The sequence below is a fragment of the Helianthus annuus genome, chromosome 5 (assembly GCF_002127325.2).
Source record: "Helianthus annuus cultivar XRQ/B chromosome 5, HanXRQr2.0-SUNRISE, whole genome shotgun sequence".
NCBI lineage: Eukaryota > Viridiplantae > Streptophyta > Magnoliopsida > Asterales > Asteraceae > Helianthus > Helianthus annuus.
Window position 1 is genome coordinate 17,847,875 of NC_035437.2, and position 7,831 is coordinate 17,855,705.

At 37.8% G+C, this 7,831-nt stretch overlaps 1 pseudogene; it reads left to right on the forward strand.

The window, feature by feature from the left end:
• The first annotated feature begins 1,773 nt into the window (after window positions 1-1,773).
• On the forward strand, window positions 1,774-3,834 carry LOC110938603 (annotated as a pseudogene).
• Window positions 3,835-7,831: the final 3,997 nt, after the last annotated feature.

Sequence of the window (7,831 nt, forward strand, 5' to 3'; positions counted from 1 at the left end):
AAAAGGAATATAAAGAACAATATGGAGAAAGAGATTGATTTTATTGATTGAGGTGTATATTACAAGAGTTACAAGAGACTATATATAATAGAGGAAAACTTATGGAACAAGCCTAATCTATTTTAGGTGTTGATAACCACATTAATAATAAATATATTCATAACAAACTTAAATATAACTTCTTATGTGAGAAACGCATGTTTCATCAAATGTATTTATTCTGTGATATACAATATACAATTTCCCATAAATAAAAAATGTTGTAATTTTTTTCTTATAAAAAACTAATCCACTTAAGAATTTTTGAGAATGAAGGTAGGGATTTAGGGAACAAGGACATGTTTTGAGTAAAAATCACAAAAAAGATATGATAATATATAATTCGGTGGATACTTTCAATTCCAGGTGTTGTTTGGTCAAGTGGTACCAGCTATGACTTTCGCTTTAATTAAACCTAACACATAAGTTAATTGTAATTAAATTGTTAGATAAAAAATACAACTCCGTTAAAAGTGGTCCAACAGTAGATTATATATGAGTTACCATTTTAGAGATTATTTAATTTTTTTTGAACGGTAGATCAACTGGATTTCCAGCTGACTCCAAAGGGTCAGCATATGCTGTTTAAACCCCTCACCTCAAGTTCGAATCCCTCCCAGAGGTGTTCTTCCATATTTATATAATTTTGCACTTAGTAGGAATCGAACCTGAGACCTCCCCAATAGGAAACCACTTAATAGAAAACCTCCTAACCAAATTGTGTATGTGTTATTTAATTATGATTTTTGAAGGGACAGTAAACGATGATATGTCTGTCAAACTTACACCTCGTTTTAAGCTATGACTATGATCATCTTGTAATAAGTTTATACATAGGTGAAATATAATTATATACTTTATCTTCTTTTTGTTTCACATCTTAATATTTCTCTCTCACATTCAGCCTTATCTTACAAAAATAATGAGAAAACCTTTCATTTATTCCTAACTTTCTTGACTCACCAATATTATGACTTATGTTTTAAGGCATTCATTTGGCTAGAGTGTGATTGTGAACCAAATACAATGAAAACTAAAAAAAAAAAAACATAATGGAGTGAAGCCCAATTTTGGAATAATCATGAACCTTAGCTAGAATTGGCTTAATTTAAGACAAGAAACCAAACCGGTTTTCTCGGTCTATTGACAATTTTTTTATTTAAATTAGAAACTTACATAAAACTAAAATACTAAAAAACAACTTCACAATATAAACAATGAGAACATGTTATGGTATTAAAATATTCAATTTCTTTAGTTAAAAGGTGATGCATAAGGTTCGTCTTGGTGTAGGTAATAAGGAAGAAATAAACTGAAACTAAACCAAATTTTTACTTTTTAAATATATTAATAAGTAAAACAAAAATACCATTTGTATCGTTGGTCTACCATCCCTCCAAAGCATCCACCTAGCAGGTTAAAAAAGACATTTGAGCAAATACCCACAAGATAATCTTTCCTATATAAGGTTTGTATTTCATTTGTCACACCAAAAACACATAAATACACTTGCAATTATCTACGAGAGATGGCATCGACATGGTTGCAAGTGGTGGTCTTGGTGGCTTGGTCTTTCCCAACAACAATCGAGTGCCATATTCGCAGTTAGTATGTATTTTTTAAAAAAACTAGAATAGCTTATCTAGTCCAAAAATAATAATGATCATATATCTAGTATGATTGTTTAGTAGTGTTAATAATGTGGTTTATTGATAACATGTACATGTAGTAATAATGACCAATACCACAAGACTATGTACAAGTAAGCCAATAGTAACGGTGAACGGTCGTTTGCCGGTCCCACAATAGTTGCTAGGGAGATGACACTGTGACAGTCAAGGTGGTCAACCATATTAAATATAATGTTAGCATTCATTGGTTAGTATTCAAACTTATTATTTTTCTTTAGAGTTCAAGGTGATATCAAATTAACAAAAGTCATGAGGGTTTTTCAAGTTTAATAACATTTACTTGATATGTCATTTACATGATAGGCATGGTGTATGACAACTACGAACTGGATGGGCTGATGGTCCCGCATACATAACATAATGCCTGATTCAACCACGAGGAACCTATGTATACAAGTTCACTTTAACAGGTCAACGAGGCACACTTTGGTGGCATGCACACGTCTTATGGTTAAGAGTCACGGTTCATGGTGCCATTGTCAACTTGCCTAAGCTTGGAGTTCCATACCTTTTTCCCAAACCCAACAAAGAAGTTGTGCTTGTCCTAGGTAATGTTTATCATTATTTCTACAATTCTATCTCTATGATGTAAACATATTTATAAGTTTGATGAAAATAAAACATTATATATGATGCGCTATTCATTGCCTATAAAAATGCAGGAGAATGGTGGAAGTCAGATACCAAAGCTGTAATTAACCAAGCACAAAAACTAGGGCAAGCTCCTAACGTTTCAGATGCTTACACAATTAATGGGAATCCCGGACCTATCGCGAATTGCTTAGCAAACGGTTAATATTTAACTTCCTTTTTTTAGTTTATTTTGTTTCATGGAAGCTGTTTAATAGTTGATTATAAAGTGACTTTTGAGTAATTAATGACACAAAAATTTAAATTTACAAAATCAGGAGGATTCAAGTTACAAGCGGATCAAGGGAAAAATACATTTTAAAAATAGTTAACGATGCACTCAATGAAGAACTTTTCTTTAGGATTGCAAACCATAATCTTACAGTTGTTGGGGTTGATGTTGTTTATGTCAAACCATTCACAACCGACACCATTCTTATTGCACCGGGCCAAACAACAAACGCCATTATAACAACCACTCAAAAAGTTGGAAAGTACCTAGTGGCAGTCTCCCCGTTCATGGATGCGCAGATTGGGGTAGACAATTTGACCACCACCGGCTCCCTTCATTACTCTGGTGTTGTTGCTTCCACGGTTACCAATCTCGTTTCTCTGTCACCTCAAAATTCAACTAAGGTGGCCAACAATTTCATAAACTCTCTAAAGAGCTTGAATTCCGCAAAATATCCGGCCAAAGTCCCATTAACCGTCGACCATTCTTTTTTTTTTTTCACAATTGGATTAGGAATCAATCCCTGCAAAACTTGTGTCAACGACAATAGGGTGGTGGCTGACACTAATAACATCACATTTGTCATGCCAAAAACCGCTCTTTTACAAGCACATTACTTCAATATAAGCGGCGGTTTTACAGACGATTTCCCTAGTAAACCGTTGATGCCTTACAATTATACAGGCATACAACCCAAGAATTTTGCAACAAACAAAGGTACAAAGCTATATCGTCTTCCTTATAACTCTACTGTGCAACTACTTTTGCAAGACACTACAATGATCACCCCTGAAGTCATCCGATTCATTTGCATGGGTTGAACTTTTTTGCTGTGGGAAGGGGCATAGGGAACTTCAATCCAAATAAAGATCCAAAAACCTTCAATCTTGTTGTCCCTGTTGAAAGAAACACCGTTGGTGTTCCAACAGGTGGTTGGACTGCTATAAGATTCAGGGCAGATAATCCAGGTATAAATCTTGATTGCATTCTGTCGTGTTCTTACAAAACTTCTTGTCAATCTTGTTTTTACGTTTATATACAATTATCATCAGTCATTTAAAACTCTTTATTGTTTTGATTTTATCAGGTGTTTGGTTTATGCATTGCCATCTTGAAGTTCACACAACATGGGGCCTCAAAATGGCATTTGTTGTGGATAATGGAAAAGGGCCTCTCGAATCTGTAATCCTTCCTCCAAGTGATCTCCTCAAGTGTTGAGCTCGTTTATTAAGGATTTCAGAATATGGAGTTGTTTTTTGGATAACCTATTTTAAATGGGCTCCTTGGAGTTAGATAAATCAAGCCCAATTACTCATGTTTTTTTATATAATTCAAATAAATTCCAATTTTTTCTTTTTACGTTTTTAGTTTAACTATATACTATAAAGGTTAACTTTTTATGATTAGTGTAATTATTTAAAAACATACAAGCAAATCTCAAGAGGGTCTTCAAATATACTACTCTAAGTAAACAATTTCAATAAATACTAATCTTCTGTTACTTAATATATTTATAGATCAGTTGCAAAACAGATTGTTCGAGAGAAATTCCATAACAACTACATTACCAGATAGTTATTAATACGTCCCATACCATATCCCATCAAGCAAATTAAGTTATTACAGACAACGATATCTCAAAAACAATAACATGTCTCGACAACTCAGATTTCAAATAAAAATAATTTGTTTGTTTGTTTCTAGACTCTTCCTAACCACAAAGCAAGCGTCCTAGCAGATAGCATCCTAAACACCTGTCACATACGTTAAAGTAACGACCAATACACATAGTGTAAAAGTGAGCATACAAGTTTGATATAGCATAATAGAGTTCGAAATCGTTTACGCATAACCAGCATGTACAACGTATAATGTGAAGCATGTGAGTTATCGACAAAGATTCTGTCAATACCAATGACTGCGATTTGACTACGAGTAACGAGTACGCGACACATGTTCACCACTGCGAACACGTGAAGTAATATCCTTAACAACCCCCGTCCACGATAGGTGCTGAGTCCAAACTATAGTACTATTGTTGCTAAGGCAGGTAGACAGCAATCAATGTGTAAACATAACAAACTGGCATTCATCGAGTCACGTATAACATGCGTTAGCGGTCAGCATATAAATAGTGTTTGCGTTGTGTGTTTGATGTGATTTGAATATAGATAACGTATGTAACACCAAAAAGTGCGTAAAGCAAAAAGGGATCGAGTATACTTACATATTGTGTTTAACAAGTAAACACAACCTTGGATTGAAGGGATCTAAGATTAGCCTGGACAATTAACGATAGCATAAACAACAAGCGACGCGTAAAACAATGCAAAGGGTGATAGTGTCCGATGGCAATCCGATCAGATGGCCAGTCGATCGGATGTCAATCCGTTCGGATGGTCATCCGATCGGATGGCCATTCGATTGGATTGACAACTCCTCTTGTGAAGATGTGTTTGTGTATGATGGTTTGCCTTTTGAAGTTTTCATTGTAGCATTTTGAAAACAGAGAAGTATTTCTACCTTTCAGGTCGGTCGATCGAACGACGGTTAGATCGGACGGCGATCCGTTCGGCGAGGTAATTCTCGGAGAACAAGTTCACAGCAGTGTTGTCACTCGAGCGGATGGTCTATCGATCGGGTTGCAATCCGTTGGAACTGTTAATGCATTGAACATGTTGAAAATTGTTTAAGTTTGAAGCTCCAAACATCACATGGTCGGATGGTCGTTCGATCGGATGGCAATCCTATCGGACGGCAACCCGTTCGACATTCAGATCTTCAAAAGTTGAAACAACAGTTTTAAGTGTGGGACCAAGGTGTAAGCCGATCGGATGGCTGTCCGATCGGACGGCAATCCGTCCCGATAGCCTGATCGTCTTGACACTTGGTTGTTTTTGGTAGTTTACGGTTTTGATCGAGACGATGTGATACGTGCTAAACAACAGAACCTCGTCAAGACCCAAGTGATCCGATCGGACATGAATCACCCTAATCCGGTCAGTCGGTCGTTCGAGCCGGTGGTTCATGCTTAACCCAAAACCGGTTGTCTCTTTGATAGAAACCAGATCTAGAACCAATACATCACTAAGAATGAGTAGAAGATCAGAACTAGTTCTTATTCTATCGGTTTTGAGTGCATTGAGTGTAAAAGAGTTGAAAGAAAGTTAGAAAACCATCTTTCAATCCTTTTCACCTTGAATATGTTCAGATCTATGCAAGATCTTTGTTTATTCATGTAGAAATTGTCCAGATCTAATTTGTTCTTGGTGGATTGAAGCCAAAACAGGAAGTTCATAAGAACTCCATGATGACATCATCCTAGAGCACCTCAAATCCATTGATTTCATGGTTAAAAGTTAAGATTCAAGAGAGAGAATGATGTAGAAGTGTGTGTAGATCATAGAAGTACAAGATTTAGGTTGAAAACTTACAAGAATCGCGAGAAATCGAGAGAAAGAAGGGCTGAAGCGAGCTGGGTCGAGTGAGAGCTGTCACATCAAGTGATGTGACATATGAAGGGTATTTATAGGGTTTCCCAAAAAGGAAAGTGCTAAGGTTCGAGTGGGTCACTGATCGGATGACTGTCTGATCGGGTGGCAATCCGATCGGATGGCAATCCGAACGGATGGCCATCCGATCGAGCGGTCACTCGATCGAGTGGCTCCGATGACTTGAGTTTTGGCGTTTCGTTTCATGCACTGGGTTTTGCGATGTGTTTAAGCGAGTCTCGAGTTTGCGATAGTATTATCCATTAATCCCAACTACTATATCTAACATACAGTCATCCTAAATAGCTTGCGTTTAGCGTTTGCGATTCGATTCGATTGCGATAGAGTTGCGATTGCGTTTGGATTAATCACCACAACATTAACATAATTAAGCATGCACGAGTAACACATAAGTAACACACACACGTAAAATAATATCCAAAACGCGTAATTCGGGTTGCGAATGCGATTGCGATGCAATAAGCGATAAAGCGATAAATAGCGATTAAACCTCGATTATTAACAAGTACTCCACATAATACAACTAACGTATCAAAGTATATAGACTATCTACAAGTCAAAGAAGTCAAAACAGGAGTTGAGCAAGGAGTGACAGATCGCAATTAGCTATCTTTTCTCCCTTTGACTTCAATCTTGACTTTGACTTTGACTTTCGAAAACACGGGGTGTTACAGCCTCCCCTTCTTAAGGGAATTTCGTCCCGAAATTAGACCGAAGCCGTAACAAATAACTGCGGCTACTTCGCCTTCATGTCGCTTTCGAGTTCCCAAGTGAACTCTGCCCCTCGTTTGCCTTCCCATCGGACCTTCACAATGGGAATGCGCGAGCGTCTGAGCTGCTTGGTTTGGCGGTCCATGATCTCAACAGGCTTCTCCACGAAGTGTAATGTTTCGTCCACTTGAAGATCCTCTAGTGGAACGTGTAAATCATGCTCAGCCAGGCACTTTCTGAGGTTCGAAACATGGAAAGTCGGGTGGACGTTGCTAAGTTCCTCCGGTAGTTCGAGTCTGTAGGTCACTTTTCCGATCCTTTCCAGAATCTTAAAGGGTCTAATATATTGAGGCGCGATTTTCCCTTTCTTGCCGAATCTGACCACACCCTTCCAAGGTGATACCTTTAGGAGTACGTAGTCGCCAACGTGAAATTCAAGGTGCTTGCGTCGTCTATCGGCGTAACTTTTCTGAGGACTCCGAGCTTTCAGCAGATTTTCTCGAATTTAGAGGATTTTGTCAGTCGTTTCTTGCAATAGCCAGGACCGGTTACTTGCGAATCTCCGATCTCGTGCCATACAATAAGCGATCAACATCTTCTTCCGTGTAATGCCTCAAATGGTGCCATTTGAATACTGGAATGATAACTGTTATTGTACGAGAATTCTACTAGAGGTAAGTATGCGTCCCAATTACCACCGAAATCTATGACACACGAACGGAGCATGTCTTCAAGGGTACGAATCGTTCTTTCAGTCTGACCGTCGGTTTGAGGATGGAAAGCGGTACTTAGATTAAGCGTAGTACCGAGATCAGATTGAAATGTTTCCCAAAGACGCGAGGTAAACCGACCATCGCGATCAGAGATGATGTCGCGAGGCGTCCCATGTCGACAAATGATCTCCTTGGTGTAGATTCTGGCTAATTTTTCTACCTTGTAGTCTTCTCGTTTTGGCAGAAAATGAGCAGATTTAGTCAAACGGTCAATTACAACCCAGACGCTGTCGTGACCTGATG